We start from the raw sequence: 18,401 nt of genomic DNA on the forward strand, positions 1-18,401 counted from the left end.
TTGAACCAATGACTCTCGCCGTATGAAAGCGATACTCTAACCGCTGAGTCAAGTAGGTCAAGCTGAGTCAAGTCAGAGAAAATAGACCCCTAACAGAGAAAACAGAGAAAGCCAACTCACTATACGAAATGAAGCAGCGGCGGCTAGCACGCGTTGATCAACCAATGTTCAAACGTAGAACCTTTCTTTCTCGGTCGTCTGTCTTAATAAGTGGATGTAGATTCATGCGGTCGTTCTCTGCTGCATTGGTCTTTTCATTCCCCACTCGCCACCATAACAAAATCTTTCCACTATATCTCTCAGGAGTAGTCAAAGGTATGAAGTAACTCGCCTTAATTCATAATGAATAAGCAGGAGAGGATGGATGGAATTCAGCTTTTCTTTCTACAGGAATTGCTTGAACACATTATATAGGATAATCCTTGATCGACAATAGGCGTCACCGAGAGAGAGAGTTGATAGGGCCGGTGTCCTAGGTGTCCTAATAGGCAGGGCAGTGACTCATCTAGACTGCAGAGCAGAGACTCCTAAGATAGCGAGGGAAAGACAATCTACCCCTACTCCTTCAACAACTAAGCACAGTCTACAGTGGTCGGCTCGATAGTTCCCCATCAGCTAAATTTAGTAGGGTAGCTCTCAGTCGTAAGAAGACAAAGAGCTGTTCTCAATAGATATGGTAAAAAAAGCGTATAAAAGAAAGAGCTAGTCTATCTCAACCCTAAAAGCAGCTCTTGGTAAAGGGACTTCTCCTTTTCTGTGAATGTCTGACACCGGGTATTGTACGGATAGTGTAGCAGCTATCCTTTTGTCCAGAACGTTTAGTGATCACAGAAGGGTACCGTAGAAGAAATTCCTGATGTGAGATTGCTTTTTGTCTCATACGTTGTTCAGGGGAAGGAATTTGAGTGCTGATGTAGCTAACCCTTGATAGTCGATTCATTAGGGTCTAAACCTTCCACCCAGAAAAGTATCCGCCGTTTTCTTTGTCTCTTAAGCCTCACAGCGTTGGGACTTCCTAAAGAAAACAGCAATCGCTGTTTATCAACCACTCACACGACCACCGAGATCTTCGACTTAGCGTACAAAGGTAATCCACCCGCCCTTTCCCACCTATACCTTATACAATATGAGCGGAAGATAACGAAAGGGAGACAAGGTCCTAACTCAATCATAAGACAAACGTACATTCCATCTATCATATCAGTCGAGTCGATCCGATTCATTATTATCTATAGATAAGGCAAGAGAGAACTTATGACCTCGCGGATGGAGAGGGATTCGAACCCCCGGTATTCCTATCAATACTTCGGTTTTCAAGACCGACTCTTTCAACCGCTCAGACATCCATCCCCTTCGCCCGCCCTATCTATCCGCGCGCTGGCGGGCAGGGCCACTCTATGTGCTTCGCTACGCTTGTTTCTATATGAGTTTATGCACCGTCGGTTGCTCCGCTCCCTGCGGGTACAAGAGAGCGAGTTCGACTCGCAAACGATCAGCAAGTGAAGGATCCTTTTTTTGGGCCAGTACTGTTGCGAGACTGGTACTTGGCGGCTCACAAGCAACATATAGAAAAAGGTTGCCCATCACTCACTCGCTTTTTTTGAAGGCTCTTTCTATTCTCTTTCGAGTATGGTTCCTCCATAAAAACACGGAACGCCCAGTTTCGCAGAGCAGCTCTCTCCCCAGCCCACTGCAACGTGTGGAATCTGGATCCTTTCATCGAGCACCATTCCTTTGAGATAGAAAGGTGTTCTGACTCTATTGGATCAAGTCAACACCTACGCCTTCGACTAGTTGACTACCGACTATAGAGAGACTAAGCTCTATCTCTGAGATTGGACTCTCAACCTGTGATTAGCCCCTACTAGTCAAAAGCTGTTCCCGAGCCACTCTTTGACTACTCCTTACCCGTCGGCCTTAAAGGGCGAAGTCGCTGAAGCGAGTCTAAAGGCCAAAGAGTGAGATTTGAACGCTACTACGCATTCTTACTAAAAAGAGGTTTGCGTAAGGTAGGTTTGGGTATAGCAGGACTTGAACCTGCGACCATTAGGTTAAAAGCCCAATGCTCTGCCAACTGAGCTATACACCCAAAAAAAGATGTCGTAATAAAAGAAAGAAGGATTGATGCGGAAAAAAGGGCAGGGTTGGGTCTGGCCTTCTTCTCAAACTATTAATATTAAAAGGGCGCGGCTCTGTATGAGGCTCGTACTGCAGAGCAAACGAAGAAAACGTAAGGGCGCGCATTAGCTAGGCTCTTGCAGGAGTGCTAACGCGCCCATGCAATCAAACAATCGGAAAGCCGTCGATCGAGATGAGAAAGATGCGCTCGACGCACCCAACCCATACGATGGGGCGTCGGGCTCTAAAGCCGACCAACCTCAACAAGCACCTTTTTTAGGTTGGTTTCTTGTTTCCACTCATTGAAGGTTCTATCTAAAAAAGAAGGTCAACGGGGGAGACTAAAGTCGCTCTCACTGACACCATCTACGAGAAAGTGAGGTCGTCTTTCTTTCCAGCCACCATACAACAAGCTTTAAAGACGGAGAAAGGGAGGAGCAGTGCTCTATGGTTTGACGGTCTTTGTTGACCGTTGTTCCGGCAATGCCGCTTGTAAAGCTCTTTTCTTTATCCAATTCCGTCAACCCAAACAAGACGGACTTCTAACCAACCCGCGAAGGGTTGTGAGGTTGGACCAGGTACGAAGAATGAATCTATATCTGTGTACGGAAATTGCTGGCCGCTCAACTGTTCGAGCGCAATGCTTGGTGTAGATTCGACAAAGGTCGAATGCCTGGTCGAAGGTCCAGTACAGTAGGTAGCAGGCGTGTTCGTTTTGGCTCCCGAGCCAGAACGATAAATAGGCGATGCACCATCCTTGCTGCTACGTACGTTTTCCTTGACTTGACAGATTCATCCAATTTCATCCACACTCAAAGGAGGACCACAAGCTCGGGGCTCGACGAAAGAGAAAGTCTCAGCATTCCTGCCACTTCTTGGGGTTAGCAGTGAAAGAAAGAGCCCGGCATTCATTTCTTCATGAATATTCATAGCTGAGTCTACTAAAAGAGGGACCAGTCTCATCGTGGTGATTAGAGGACACCTCTGATCGTTCACCTCTAATGTGAAACGTTCCCTCCCAGTTATATGATCAACGAGATCAGTCGGCTAGAGAGCAGGGCTATTCTTCTTCCGGGGGGGGGCGGTCAACTTGACGCGGGAGAGGCATGAGTGCAGTTCGATCGTCGTAGTGTATTCGTTTGGTTTGAGTAGGGCCTCTTTCTCGTTGATCAGTTCGCCTCCGCTCTATTGAAAGGTCTCCATTCCTACGGCGGTTTTGTCAACGAACGCGTCTCGGGCTGGATTGACTAACCCTCTCCTTAACAGTCAAACCGTCGCCATAGTTGGGTGCTCCGCTTTAGTGTGATTGACAAAGGTTAGGCGGTAATACCCAAGATCGGGGTCGATAGTTGGCAAGGAACGTCGATCCCGGGCAGCTGCGGTCGAACTCACATTCTGGAAAGAAGCCGGGGCCCTTTTAATATTAATAGTTTGAGAAGCGTCTACCGGATGGAAGATGATAGAGGCGCAACGGTAGTTGCGTTGCACAAGATGGTGCCGTCTCACTTCGAGTGCCTTTCTTCGTAGTCAAATCTGATGATACGCTTTGGCGATCTTACCTACCAAATCAAAGGCCTGCTAGGTGATCGAAATCACTCAGGTCAGTGAGGACTCACTCACCTACTCCTTATCTATCGACTAATTGCTTCTATCTACTGAATTCAAAAGGCAACCCACCGAGTTGGGCTAGTTGATAAGAGACAGCTGTTATACTACTTGACTAGTCAGAACTGGAAGAGTCTTGTATGTACGGTAACCCTCTCTTCCGCTATTGATGGACTCTTGCACAGAAAGGCCGACAGAAGCAACCTTTCTTAGCGCGCTTTTGCGCGACGCTTCTGCTTCCGCCGGGTCGGGCAGGGGCTCAATCGATCGATCAGATGCGGGAACCAAGGCGCCCATCAACATTAATGGCGGGGAAGCCTAGCAGAAGGGCTATCCCACACTTGGCTAGGTCCATTCCATTGAGGCTTGAGGATCTGCATTAGTCCTATTTCAGGTGCAAAGCCTCTTCAATAAAGACCTCTTTCTTTTCTTTCTCCCTAAGGTTAAGGTAAGGGCTCATTTTCTTGATTTCAAGAGAATAAGCGCTATCCATTGAGTAAAGGGAGGGTTTGCAGCAGTGATTCGGGCTAAGGTGGCCCCTTCGAGAGTTGCGGGTCCTTGCCGCTGCATGAGTGGTAGCTCACGCTCAAAACTCCTCCTTAACGAGTCCTAGTCGTTGCGCTGCGGCTCATCTCTAAAAGCCCGGCTTCGCTTGCGCGAGACTTCTGATTGGTTTCATTCATCCCCAACCCTTATAGCTTATAGATAGATATGGACTATTCAGGGGGATTTGATTCTGCAAGCGGTTCGGGTTTACGGTCGGTTCCCCTTCGCCTACCCCCCTCACAGTCCATTAGTAGGTAGGGTGGTAACCTTTAGAGTGGTGGATAGGGAGGGCGCCCGCCTCTTCTTCAGACGTGTCCTCGACAACCTTAAGGTTCTTCGGTCGTAGCTTTTGGGGGCGGGAGTGCTTGGTCGCTGGGGTTTCCTTTTCCTCAACCAACTCGGTCTCAATTCCATCGACCCTTGGTCTAAGATTTTGTTATGAACTGGCTGGACAAAGATGGATTTCAGGTCAGATAGATTTCCGTGAAAGTGGCACAGGACCTTCGATCGACCTATTCAAACAACAAGCGTACTCTACCCTTACTGAATTCATTCTATTGAAGCGTAACGTAAAAAGCTCCTTCTCATGTTGCATTTCTTTGGTTTGGAAGTTCGTCAATGTTGTCTGTGGATTTCTAACAAAGGAAAGCCCCAAAACATTTGATTGAAACAAGTTCTGTGCTGCTCACCACTCCTTGAGGCCAAGGACGGGGTCGAACCGTCATTCCAGGATTTGCAGTCCGATACATTTCCATTATGTTACCTAGCCAAACCCGCCACCTCATGTGCCAAAGTCAAACGGTTGTTCTTCCTTCTCCGCTCCCTCTTTTTCTACATATGCGGCTAGGCAGAGAAGAGGGTGGAAAAAAGCTTACCTTATTCGAAAAGTTTTAGAAAGGTTTGGAACCCTACTATACCCCTAATATACCCCTAAACTACAAGCGTTAGCGCAACGGCTTTTCAGCTTTGTTGATCTAATGTTGCTGCTTGCAGGCTCGAAAATATCTCTTTCGCCTTTCTTATGATATGGGAGGGGCTGTCTCAATTCTGATTGATTCGCTTTTTCCTTCGCGCAAGCGTCGCCCCTTGTTGTGTTGCATTTTGTGATCCTCCGCAAAAGTCTGCCTTTTTCGGATAGCCGGGACCTGACGTTGATTTCCGATTTCAATGGTTGCTCCTGCTTTAGGGCGGACCATCTGCGACGTTCAGCTATCACTGCTGGAAGCCCCTGCGGTTGTTCGGCTGCGTACGTACTAGAACTATATATGGCATATGGCTGCCTATCTCACACTCCCAAAGCATATTTGGATTGAATATTTCATTTTCCTTTCCTGCATCTTTCTTTCTATCCATAGGTCGGCTTCGTGCAGATAGATCTTTCCCGGGGGGGATTGGTGCTCCTTGAGGTATGCCTTTCCGGTGGGTTCTTCCTTTATCTGTCTTTTCCATCCTTTAGCAGTAGAAAGCCGCCCTTTTCATTATCCTATCTCAAGGTCAGAAAATCTTCGTCTTCGATCTCTCTTCGCAACGCAATAAAGAAGTCTTTAAGTTTCTCTCAACATCTGTCTTTTAAGACATCGATCTCATATCTAGTTGCAGCGTTCACTATGTTGCCTACGCCCGTCCATTCCTTGAAAGCTTGATCCTACCCTGAATTGCGACTTTTTTCTTCTTATTGATAGAGTGCGTAGCCCCTGTCAAATAAAGTATAGGGAGAGAACTGGAAGAGAGAAGGAAAAAGAGCAAAGGATTGACAAGTCTAATAGGAGTTGAATGGCTGACACGTTGACTGCCTTCGATACTCGAAAAATCACCCAAGCGGTCTAACCCCCGGGGGGGGGACCCCAACCGAAAGGCGCTAGACGGACTAACGGCAAGCGAGATAAAGAAAGCAGCTGGCCCTATGTGTAAAACCTTGCCGCGGGAGAGTCTTTCTCCAATGAGAATAAAGAAATGGGCAAGACAAGAAAGAAACTCGCCCTTTGACACCAAGGGAGTTGAGTGCTGGCGATGACTTGGTGAAGGGAATCTATGAGAGAAGGTTCTCGAACAGGGTTCCGACCGAATAGAGCACTACGCCAACGAGAAAAGTCGAACAAGCAATAAGAAGAAAAAAGTCGCAATTCAGTTGAAAATGGTTTGAGCTTGGAAGCAACCTGCTATCTATCAATAGGCGAGCCTATAGAAGAGGCTGCTTCGCCTATCGTATATTCTATGTTGGCCGGCTTGAAGACATCAGAGGAAGACCATCATCTCTATCCGGATCATAGCTTCATTCATTCGTTGAACCTTGGGGATAACCATTAGCATTGAGGTCAATGACCACACCACCTCTAGAATACATACGACATTAGACGAAGCGAGATCAACACACACCTAAAGCGCCTACGTTCCGCTTGCAACCAAAACCGAACTTGCACGAGATTCAACAACCGAAGCTACTGGTAGTCCCGAGGGGGCGGCATCCTCCTATAATAAATAGTTAGCAGTACTGAACGAGCGAGTCATCGGTCCGGGGAAAGGGGGAAAGAAAGGCCTTTGCTTATCTTACTCTTACTAGTCGCTCTATCTATTGGTACCAGCCGGGGAACTCCCTCTTTGCGAGCTACTTACTTTATCTGAACCCTCTACCGACAGATGCGCGAATTGCACTGGTCATTGCGCGAAATGTCCTCTAAGCCAGCCCAAGTACTTTGTTGGCAATGGAGGGACCGGGGCGCTAGGTATTTCCTTTCTTCTTTACGTAGGTGTGATCAATGCCATTGAGCTTCGGTACTCTAACATATACGTAGGAGTTCGCTTCCTTCCTTATGCTCTGGCCTGACCTTCACGAACAGCTTTCTTTCAGCTACCAACTTCAAAGCTTGATCTCATCTCTCTTCTTTTGCTTCTTTTTCAAGTCAAGTACTCTACTTTAACTTTAACTTTAAGGCTTGTTGGCATGGAAGGAGTGAATCTTGAATTGCCAGTACAGTGATTTCCGGTCTTCCTCACCTGTTCTAGTGACATAGGATATTTTCTAGAGAGAAGAGCATTATTCATAAAGTCAAGGGCGAAGAACCGCTTTAAGCCTATTGATTCCCTTTAGTTCTGTACAGACAGAGTTCAAACAGAAATCTCTCACTCAGCAGGTGCCAATGCGCTTTAGTAAGGACAGTAAGACTTAGTGTTTAGGGTACCAATTGTTGGCTGCTAACCTTCGCTTCAGTCGGTAGAATAAGGGAATTTCTCTCACAAAGGTCGATAGTAGCTCAAAGGACGCATGGATTAACACAACCTTCTCGCCCACCAGAAGGTCAAAAGCAGATTACGCAGGGAAGAAGCCCCATTCGTTGAATATCTACCGTACATTTTCGATTGACTTGTTTGATAAAGGCGAAACAAAGCACTACTAGTACCAAACCTGCAGGCTATTATTAATGTCATACACGCATGCGGGCCAGCGAGGGAAGGATCGGATGAGTGGAAATTGCCATTGCCCTAAGGATATTCACTTCGTCTGGTGCACTTCAACGGATTACGGAAATCTACGAAGAAGCTGAAGAAGAAGATCGTAGAATAGTCTTTGCAGTGAGTGTGTTATGAGTGCTGGCTAGTCTATGAGTGCATATCAGTCTATCCTCTGTCTTTTCCCTGGCCTGGCTCAGACTCGCGCGCTACAACGCCAGTGACAGGTTGGATAGCCTAACGTGCATTGCATGAATATTGGACGAAATCAAAGATTAAGCCGCTAGGGCTTCTTTTAACACTTTGTTTTTACGACTGATCCAGATATTGTCCGATCGGTGATCTATGAACCTTCTTTCTCCGGCCGTGGAAGCACATTCTTTCGGTAAGAAGCACTCGCCGGCCTTTCTATGAGCAACTTGTCCTCTAGTCACACGTGCAGGTTTGGCAGAACAACCACCAATATCAATATAGGGGAGTATTCATCGCCTCTTGTCTCATCATGAGCTCGCACCAAGTGAAAACACAGGGATTTAGGGTAAGCATTGTCTAGTCTTCTGGTTCTTTCTAGTCATCTCTCCAATCCCAGGGCCAGGCTTTGTTTATAGATCAGATCCATTGAAGAGTCTCTCTCAGGCCTATTGTGTCGGCTGTAGGGCCTTCTTAGGGACCACCACAAGTCTTCCAGCCGTTCGTCATATCCTCGTGCTGATTTGATTAAATGACTTCTTCAACTATTTCTTCCCCATGGCGAACACCTATTCGTGGAAGAAGTTCTGTTGTTGTGGATCTGGGAATTGAAAGAGCAGCTCCTCTTCCAAATTGTAGAGTTGTAGACTGATCTTTTCTTCATTTTTGGTGTGCCATCTATACCATTAAACTAGAAATGCAAGTGCTCTTTTTATGGATAGACTTCTTGCTAACGTCTTCACTCGAAATGAAATAAGAGAATCAAAGTAAGGATTGCTAAGCTAGATTCAAGGTATGTCTAGTATGTCTATTGGTATGCCTGTTGATTTATTGCTTTTTTGCTAGGATTTTCAAATTGAGATTTTGTTGGTGTTACATCTACAGCACCTCTTTGATCGAAAGGAAGATCTAGTTCTTCCGATTAGAAAAGCTAGAACCAGAACTTGGATAGATAGGTCCCCTAGAACCTATTTCCCGCCCCTTAGTGTGCTATTTACTCGAAGACTTGGCGCGCAACTCCTCCACCGTCAACCTCTCAAAACCCGCCCCCATTATGAGTTATGAGCTTGGCAAGCAAATTGAACTTACACCGCTGCAGACCGCGTTCGTAGACCTCTTCAGGGATCTCAATGCGGGGGACGCCACCCACCATAACCGGCTGTCCCAAGATCGCTGGAAACCTCCTTCATACTTTCTTAGCGCTAGATCCGTCCTGAGCATGCTTGGCATCGCCAACATTACCAATCAGAGCTGTTTTGAACGACTGCTGCCCAGCAACATCCAAACAATTTGGAACTTCTGATCCGCCCCCATTGAAGTGAAGATTGAAGATCGGTTCCATTAGGAGTAGCCAACTTCAGCCCATCAATGAATCAATGAAATGACATTTCTAAGAGCTCTCCCTTAACAAGAGTTAAGTCAAAGAAGAAAAGGGAAGGTTCTCTAGAAGATTTGCTTGGAGCTGTTCACTTTCACTTGGTCGCCTGCTATCTTGAAAACTCTTTGCTTGCGGGGGCAGGAGTGGAAACGTCTGAGAGAGCGCTTCGCGAAAGAATCGTGTGTCCTTTTTCGTTATTGAAGGGAAAAGTTTCCCGTTGGGGTTTCCGACCCTCCTGGTCTCCACCTACTTGTGGAAGAGGTGGGATTCCTTGATATGTTGGTGTCAAGGCAGTCGAAGAAGGCCACAAGGGGAAGCAACCGATGCTTTGACCCTCCTTTCAGGAGTAGCTAACGAGTACGTGCTGCTTTTTTTGATAGGATAGGTGCTGGCAAAAGCAGGGGTTTCGGTCAGTTTTACCTACTATTGGATTTGAACCAATGACTCTCGCCGTATGAAAGCGATACTCTAACCGCTGAGTCAAGTAGGTCAAGCTGAGTCAAGTCAGAGAAAATAGACCCCTAACAGAGAAAACAGAGAAAGCCAACTCACTATACGAAATGAAGCAGCGGCTAGCACGCGTTGATCAACCAATGTTCAAACGTAGAACCTTTCTTTCTCGGTCGTCTGTCTTAATAAGTGGATGTAGATTCATGCGGTCGTTCTCTGCTGCATTGGTCTTTTCATTCCCCACTCGCCACCATAACAAAATCTTTCCACTATATCTCTCAGGAGTAGTCAAAGGTATGAAGTAACTCGCCTTAATTCATAATGAATAAGCAGGAGAGGATGGATGGAATTCAGCTTTTCTTTCTACAGGAATTGCTTGAACACATTATATAGGATAATCCTTGATCGACAATAGGCGTCACCGAGAGAGAGAGTTGATAGGGCCGGTGTCCTAGGTGTCCTAATAGGCAGGGCAGTGACTCATCTAGACTGCAGAGCAGAGACTCCTAAGATAGCGAGGGAAAGACAATCTACCCCTACTCCTTCAACAACTAAGCACAGTCTACAGTGGTCGGCTCGATAGTTTCCCCATCAGCTACTAATTTAGTAGGGTAGCTCTCAGTCGTAAGAAGACAAAGAGCTGTTCTCAATAGATATGGTAAAAAAAGCGTATAAAAGAAAGAGCTAGTCTATCTCAAACCCTAAAAGCAGCTCTTGGTAAAGGGACTTCTCCTTTTCTGTGAATTGTCTGACACCGGGTATTGTACGGATAGTGTAGCAGCTATCCCTTTTTGTCCAGAACGTTTAGTGATCACAGAAGGGTACCGTAGAAGAAATTCCTGATGTGAGATTGCTTTTTGTCTCATACGTTGTTCAGGGGAAGGAATTTGAGTGCTGATGTAGCTAACCCTTGATAGTCGATTCATTAGGGTCTAAACCTTCCACCCAGAAAAGTATCCGCCGTTTTCTTTGTCTCTTAAGCCTCACAGCGTTGGGACTTCCTAAAGAAAACAGCAATCGCTGTTTATCAACCACTCACACGACCACCGAGATCTTCGACTTAGCGTACAAAGGTAATCCACCCGGCCCTTTCCCAACCTATACCTTATACAATATGAGCGGAAGATAACGAAAGGGAGACAAGGTCCTAACTCAATCATAAGACAAACGTACATTCCATCTATCATATCAGTCGAGTCGATCCGATTCATTATTATCTATAGATAAGGCAAGAGAGAACTTATGACCTCGCGGATGGAGAGGGATTCGAACCCCCGGTATTCCTATCAATACTTCGGTTTTCAAGACCGACTCTTTCAACCGCTCAGACATCCATCCCCTTCGCCCGCCCTATCTATCCGCGCGCTGGCGGGCAGGGCCACTCTATGTGCTTCGCTACGCTTGTTTCTATATGAGTTTATGCACCGTCGGTTGCTCCGCTCCCTGCGGGTACAAGAGAGCGAGTTCGACTCGCAAACGATCAGCAAGTGAAGGATCCTTTTTTTTGGGCCAGTACTGTTGCGAGACTGGTACTTGGCGGCTCACAAGCAACATATAGAAAAAGGTTGCCCATCACTCACTCGCTTTTTTTTGAAGGCTCTTTCTATTCTCTTTCGAGTATGGTTCCTCCATAAAAACACGGAACGCCCAGTTTCGCAGAGCAGCTCTCTCCCCAGCCCACTGCAACGTGTGGAATCTGGATCCTTTCATCGAGCACCATTCCTTTGAGATAGAAAGGTGTTCTGACTCTATTGGATCAAGTCAACACCTACGCCTTCGACTAGTTGACTACCGACTATAGAGAGACTAAGCTCTATCTCTGAGATTGGACTCTCAACCTGTGATTAGCCCCTACTAGTCAAAAGCTGTTCCCGAGCCACTCTTTGACTACTCCTTACCCGTCGGCCTTAAAGGGCGAAGTCGCTGAAGCGAGTCTAAAGGCCAAAGAGTGAGATTTGAACGCTACTACGCATTCTTACTAAAAAGAGGTTTGCGTAAGGTAGGTTTGGGTATAGCAGGACTTGAACCTGCGACCATTAGGTTAAAAGCCCAATGCTCTGCCAACTGAGCTATACACCCAAAAAAAGATGTCGTAATAAAAGAAAGAAGGATTGATGCGGAAAAAAGGGCAGGGTTGGGTCTGGCCTTCTTCTCAAACTATTAATATTAAAAGGGCGCGGCTCTGTATGAGGCTCGTACTGCAGAGCAAACGAAGAAAACGTAAGGGCGCGCATTAGCTAGGCTCTTGCAGGAGTGCTAACGCGCCCATGCAATCAAACAATCGGAAAGCCGTCGATCGAGATGAGAAAGATGCGCTCGACGCACCCAACCCATACGATGGGGCGTCGGGCTCTAAAGCCGACCAACCTCAACAAGCACCTTTTTTAGGTTGGTTTCTTGTTTCCACTCATTGAAGGTTCTATCTAAAAAAGAAGGTCAACGGGGGAGACTAAAGTCGCTCTCACTGACACCATCTACGAGAAAGTGAGGTCGTCTTTCTTTCCAGCCACCATACAACAAGCTTTAAAGACGGAGAAAGGGAGGAGCAGTGCTCTATGGTTTGACGGTCTTTGTTGACCGTTGTTCCGGCAATGCCGCTTGTAAAGCTCTTTTCTTTATCCAATTCCGTCAACCCAAACAAGACGGACTTCTAACCAACCCGCGAAGGGTTGTGAGGTTGGACCAGGTACGAAGAATGAATCTATATCTGTGTACGGAAATTGCTGGCCGCTCAACTGTTCGAGCGCAATGCTTGGTGTAGATTCGACAAAGGTCGAATGCCTGGTCGAAGGTCCAGTACAGTAGGTAGCAGGCGTGTTCGTTTTGGCTCCCGAGCCAGAACGATAAATAGGCGATGCACCATCCTTGCTGCTACGTACGTTTTCCTTGACTTGACAGATTCATCCAATTTCATCCACACTCAAAGGAGGACCACAAGCTCGGGGCTCGACGAAAGAGAAAGTCTCAGCATTCCTGCCACTTCTTGGGGTTAGCAGTGAAAGAAAGAGCCCGGCATTCATTTCTTCATGAATATTCATAGCTGAGTCTACTAAAAGAGGGACCAGTCTCATCGTGGTGATTAGAGGACACCTCTGATCGTTCACCTCTAATGTGAAACGTTCCCTCCCAGTTATATGATCAACGAGATCAGTCGGCTAGAGAGCAGGGCTATTCTTCTTCCGGGGGGGGGCGGTCAACTTGACGCGGGAGAGGCATGAGTGCAGTTCGATCGTCGTAGTGTATTCGTTTGGTTTGAGTAGGGCCTCTTTCTCGTTGATCAGTTCGCCTCCGCTCTATTGAAAGGTCTCCATTCCTACGGCGGTTTTGTCAACGAACGCGTCTCGGGCTGGATTGACTAACCCTCTCCTTAACAGTCAAACCGTCGCCATAGTTGGGTGCTCCGCTTTAGTGTGATTGACAAAGGTTAGGCGGTAATACCCAAGATCGGGGTCGATAGTTGGCAAGGAACGTCGATCCCGGGCAGCTGCGGTCGAACTCACATTCTGGAAAGAAGCCGGGGCCCTTTTAATATTAATAGTTTGAGAAGCGTCTACCGGATGGAAGATGATAGAGGCGCAACGGTAGTTGCGTTGCACAAGATGGTGCCGTCTCACTTCGAGTGCCTTTCTTCGTAGTCAAATCTGATGATACGCTTTGGCGATCTTACCTACCAAATCAAAGGCCTGCTAGGTGATCGAAATCACTCAGGTCAGTGAGGACTCACTCACCTACTCCTTATCTATCGACTAATTGCTTCTATCTACTGAATTCAAAAGGCAACCCACCGAGTTGGGCTAGTTGATAAGAGACAGCTGTTATACTACTTGACTAGTCAGAACTGGAAGAGTCTTGTATGTACGGTAACCCTCTCTTCCGCTATTGATGGACTCTTGCACAGAAAGGCCGACAGAAGCAACCTTTCTTAGCGCGCTTTTGCGCGACGCTTCTGCTTCCGCCGGGTCGGGCAGGGGCTCAATCGATCGATCAGATGCGGGAACCAAGGCGCCCATCAACATTAATGGCGGGGAAGCCTAGCAGAAGGGCTATCCCACACTTGGCTAGGTCCATTCCATTGAGGCTTGAGGATCTGCATTAGTCCTATTTCAGGTGCAAAGCCTCTTCAATAAAGACCTCTTTCTTTTCTTTCTCCCTAAGGTTAAGGTAAGGGCTCATTTTCTTGATTTCAAGAGAATAAGCGCTATCCATTGAGTAAAGGGAGGGTTTGCAGCAGTGATTCGGGCTAAGGTGGCCCCTTCGAGAGTTGCGGGTCCTTGCCGCTGCATGAGTGGTAGCTCACGCTCAAAACTCCTCCTTAACGAGTCCTAGTCGTTGCGCTGCGGCTCATCTCTAAAAGCCCGGCTTCGCTTGCGCGAGACTTCTGATTGGTTTCATTCATCCCCAACCCTTATAGCTTATAGATAGATATGGACTATTCAGGGGGATTTGATTCTGCAAGCGGTTCGGGTTTACGGTCGGTTCCCCTTCGCCTACCCCCCTCACAGTCCATTAGTAGGTAGGGTGGTAACCTTTAGAGTGGTGGATAGGGAGGGCGCCCGCCTCTTCTTCAGACGTGTCCTCGACAACCTTAAGGTTCTTCGGTCGTAGCTTTTGGGGGCGGGAGTGCTTGGTCGCTGGGGTTTCCTTTTCCTCAACCAACTCGGTCTCAATTCCATCGACCCTTGGTCTAAGATTTTGTTATGAACTGGCTGGACAAAGATGGATTTCAGGTCAGATAGATTTCCGTGAAAGTGGCACAGGACCTTCGATCGACCTATTCAAACAACAAGCGTACTCTACCCTTACTGAATTCATTCTATTGAAGCGTAACGTAAAAAGCTCCTTCTCATGTTGCATTTCTTTGGTTTGGAAGTTCGTCAATGTTGTCTGTGGATTTCTAACAAAGGAAAGCCCCAAAACATTTGATTGAAACAAGTTCTGTGCTGCTCACCACTCCTTGAGGCCAAGGACGGGGTCGAACCGTCATTCCAGGATTTGCAGTCCGATACATTTCCATTATGTTACCTAGCCAAACCCGCCACCTCATGTGCCAAAGTCAAACGGTTGTTCTTCCTTCTCCGCTCCCTCTTTTTCTACATATGCGGCTAGGCAGAGAAGAGGGTGGAAAAAAGCTTACCTTATTCGAAAAGTTTTAGAAAGGTTTGGAACCCTACTATACCCCTAATATACCCCTAAACTACAAGCGTTAGCGCAACGGCTTTTCAGCTTTGTTGATCTAATGTTGCTGCTTGCAGGCTCGAAAATATCTCTTTCGCCTTTCTTATGATATGGGAGGGGCTGTCTCAATTCTGATTGATTCGCTTTTTCCTTCGCGCAAGCGTCGCCCCTTGTTGTGTTGCATTTTGTGATCCTCCGCAAAAGTCTGCCTTTTTCGGATAGCCGGGACCTGACGTTGATTTCCGATTTCAATGGTTGCTCCTGCTTTAGGGCGGACCATCTGCGACGTTCAGCTATCACTGCTGGAAGCCCCTGCGGTTGTTCGGCTGCGTACGTACTAGAACTATATATGGCATATGGCTGCCTATCTCACACTCCCAAAGCATATTTGGATTGAATATTTCATTTTCCTTTCCTGCATCTTTCTTTCTATCCATAGGTCGGCTTCGTGCAGATAGATCTTTCCCGGGGGGGATTGGTGCTCCTTGAGGTATGCCTTTCCGGTGGGTTCTTCCTTTATCTGTCTTTTCCATCCTTTAGCAGTAGAAAGCCGCCCTTTTCATTATCCTATCTCAAGGTCAGAAAATCTTCGTCTTCGATCTCTCTTCGCAACGCAATAAAGAAGTCTTTAAGTTTCTCTCAACATCTGTCTTTTAAGACATCGATCTCATATCTAGTTGCAGCGTTCACTATGTTGCCTACGCCCGTCCATTCCTTGAAAGCTTGATCCTACCCTGAATTGCGACTTTTTTCTTCTTATTGATAGAGTGCGTAGCCCCTGTCAAATAAAGTATAGGGAGAGAACTGGAAGAGAGAAGGAAAAAGAGCAAAGGATTGACAAGTCTAATAGGAGTTGAATGGCTGACACGTTGACTGCCTTCGATACTCGAAAAATCACCCAAGCGGTCTAACCCCCGGGGGGGGACCCCAACCGAAAGGCGCTAGACGGACTAACGGCAAGCGAGATAAAGAAAGCAGCTGGCCCTATGTGTAAAACCTTGCCGCGGGAGAGTCTTTCTCCAATGAGAATAAAGAAATGGGCAAGACAAGAAAGAAACTCGCCCTTTGACACCAAGGGAGTTGAGTGCTGGCGATGACTTGGTGAAGGGAATCTATGAGAGAAGGTTCTCGAACAGGGTTCCGACCGAATAGAGCACTACGCCAACGAGAAAAGTCGAACAAGCAATAAGAAGAAAAAAGTCGCAATTCAGTTGAAAATGGTTTGAGCTTGGAAGCAACCTGCTATCTATCAATAGGCGAGCCTATAGAAGAGGCTGCTTCGCCTATCGTATATTCTATGTTGGCCGGCTTGAAGACATCAGAGGAAGACCATCATCTCTATCCGGATCATAGCTTCATTCATTCGTTGAACCTTGGGGATAACCATTAGCATTGAGGTCAATGACCACACCACCTCTAGAATACATACGACATTAGACGAAGCGAGATCAACACACACCTAAAGCGCCTACGTTCCGCTTGCAACCAAAACCGAACTTGCACGAGATTCAACAACCGAAGCTACTGGTAGTCCCGAGGGGGCGGCATCCTCCTATAATAAATAGTTAGCAGTACTGAACGAGCGAGTCATCGGTCCGGGGAAAGGGGGAAAGAAAGGCCTTTGCTTATCTTACTCTTACTAGTCGCTCTATCTATTGGTACCAGCCGGGGAACTCCCTCTTTGCGAGCTACTTACTTTATCTGAACCCTCTACCGACAGATGCGCGAATTGCACTGGTCATTGCGCGAAATGTCCTCTAAGCCAGCCCAAGTACTTTGTTGGCAATGGAGGGACCGGGGCGCTAGGTATTTCCTTTCTTCTTTACGTAGGTGTGATCAATGCCATTGAGCTTCGGTACTCTAACATATACGTAGGAGTTCGCTTCCTTCCTTATGCTCTGGCCTGACCTTCACGAACAGCTTTCTTTCAGCTACCAACTTCAAAGCTTGATCTCATCTCTCTTCTTTTGCTTCTTTTTCAAGTCAAGTACTCTACTTTAACTTTAACTTTAAGGCTTGTTGGCATGGAAGGAGTGAATCTTGAATTGCCAGTACAGTGATTTCCGGTCTTCCTCACCTGTTCTAGTGACATAGGATATTTTCTAGAGAGAAGAGCATTATTCATAAAGTCAAGGGCGAAGAACCGCTTTAAGCCTATTGATTCCCTTTAGTTCTGTACAGACAGAGTTCAAACAGAAATCTCTCACTCAGCAGGTGCCAATGCGCTTTAGTAAGGACAGTAAGACTTAGTGTTTAGGGTACCAATTGTTGGCTGCTAACCTTCGCTTCAGTCGGTAGAATAAGGGAATTTCTCTCACAAAGGTCGATAGTAGCTCAAAGGACGCATGGATTAACACAACCTTCTCGCCCACCAGAAGGTCAAAAGCAGATTACGCAGGGAAGAAGCCCCATTCGTTGAATATCTACCGTACATTTTCGATTGACTTGTTTGATAAAGGCGAAACAAAGCACTACTAGTACCAAACCTGCAGGCTATTATTAATGTCATACACGCATGCGGGCCAGCGAGGGAAGGATCGGATGAGTGGAAATTGCCATTGCCCTAAGGATATTCACTTCGTCTGGTGCACTTCAACGGATTACGGAAATCTACGAAGAAGCTGAAGAAGAAGATCGTAGAATAGTCTTTGCAGTGAGTGTGTTATGAGTGCTGGCTAGTCTATGAGTGCATATCAGTCTATCCTCTGTCTTTTCCCTGGCCTGGCTCAGACTCGCGCGCTACAACGCCAGTGACAGGTTGGATAGCCTAACGTGCATTGCATGAATATTGGACGAAATCAAAGATTAAGCCGCTAGGGCTTCTTTTAACACTTTGTTTTTACGACTGATCCAGATATTGTCCGATCGGTGATCTATGAACCTTCTTTCTCCGGCCGTGGAAGCACATTCTTTCGGTAAGAAGCACTCGCCGGCCTTTCTATGAGCAACTTGTCCTCTAGTCACACGTGCAGGTTTGGCAGAACAACCACCAATATCAATATAGGGGAGTATTCATCGCCTCTTGTCTCATCATGAGCTCGCACCAAGTGAAAACACAGGGATTTAGGGTAAGCATTGTCTAGTCTTCTGGTTCTTTCTAGTCATCTCTCCAATCCCAGGGCCAGGCTTTGTTTATAGATCAGATCCATTGAAGAGTCTCTCTCAGGCCTATTGTGTCGGCTGTAGGGCCTTCTTAGGGACCACCACAAGTCTTCCAGCCGTTCGTCATATCCTCGTGCTGATTTGATTAAATGACTTCTTCAACTATTTCTTCCCCATGGCGAACACCTATTCGTGGAAGAAGTTCTGTTGTTGTGGATCTGGGAATTGAAAGAGCAGCTCCTCTTCCAAATTGTAGAGTTGTAGACTGATCTTTTCTTCATTTTTGGTGTGCCATCTATACCATTAAACTAGAAATGCAAGTGCTCTTTTTATGGATAGACTTCTTGCTAACGTCTTCACTCGAAATGAAATAAGAGAATCAAAGTAAGGA

General features: G+C 46.7%; 4 non-coding genes across 4 annotated transcripts; all 4 read right to left on the reverse strand.

Annotated features, from left to right (window-relative positions):
* Positions 1 to 1,263: 1,263 nt before the first annotated feature.
* TRNAS-UGA (transfer RNA serine (anticodon UGA)) lies at positions 1,264 to 1,350 on the reverse strand. Its single transcript has one exon. It is a non-coding gene; the product is annotated as a tRNA-Ser (tRNA).
* A 666-nt stretch (positions 1,351 to 2,016) lies between these two features.
* Positions 2,017 to 2,089, reverse strand: TRNAK-UUU (transfer RNA lysine (anticodon UUU)). Its single transcript has one exon. It is a non-coding gene; the product is annotated as a tRNA-Lys (tRNA).
* Positions 2,090 to 10,984: 8,895 nt separating this feature from the next.
* Positions 10,985 to 11,071, reverse strand: TRNAS-UGA (transfer RNA serine (anticodon UGA)). Its single transcript has one exon. It is a non-coding gene; the product is annotated as a tRNA-Ser (tRNA).
* Positions 11,072 to 11,739: 668 nt separating this feature from the next.
* TRNAK-UUU (transfer RNA lysine (anticodon UUU)) lies at positions 11,740 to 11,812 on the reverse strand. The gene has a single exon. It is a non-coding gene; the product is annotated as a tRNA-Lys (tRNA).
* Positions 11,813 to 18,401: the final 6,589 nt, after the last annotated feature.

Source organism: Andrographis paniculata, unplaced genomic scaffold, assembly GCF_009805555.1.
Source record: "Andrographis paniculata isolate CXL003 unplaced genomic scaffold, ASM980555v1 Contig201END, whole genome shotgun sequence".
Taxonomy (NCBI): domain Eukaryota; kingdom Viridiplantae; phylum Streptophyta; class Magnoliopsida; order Lamiales; family Acanthaceae; genus Andrographis; species Andrographis paniculata.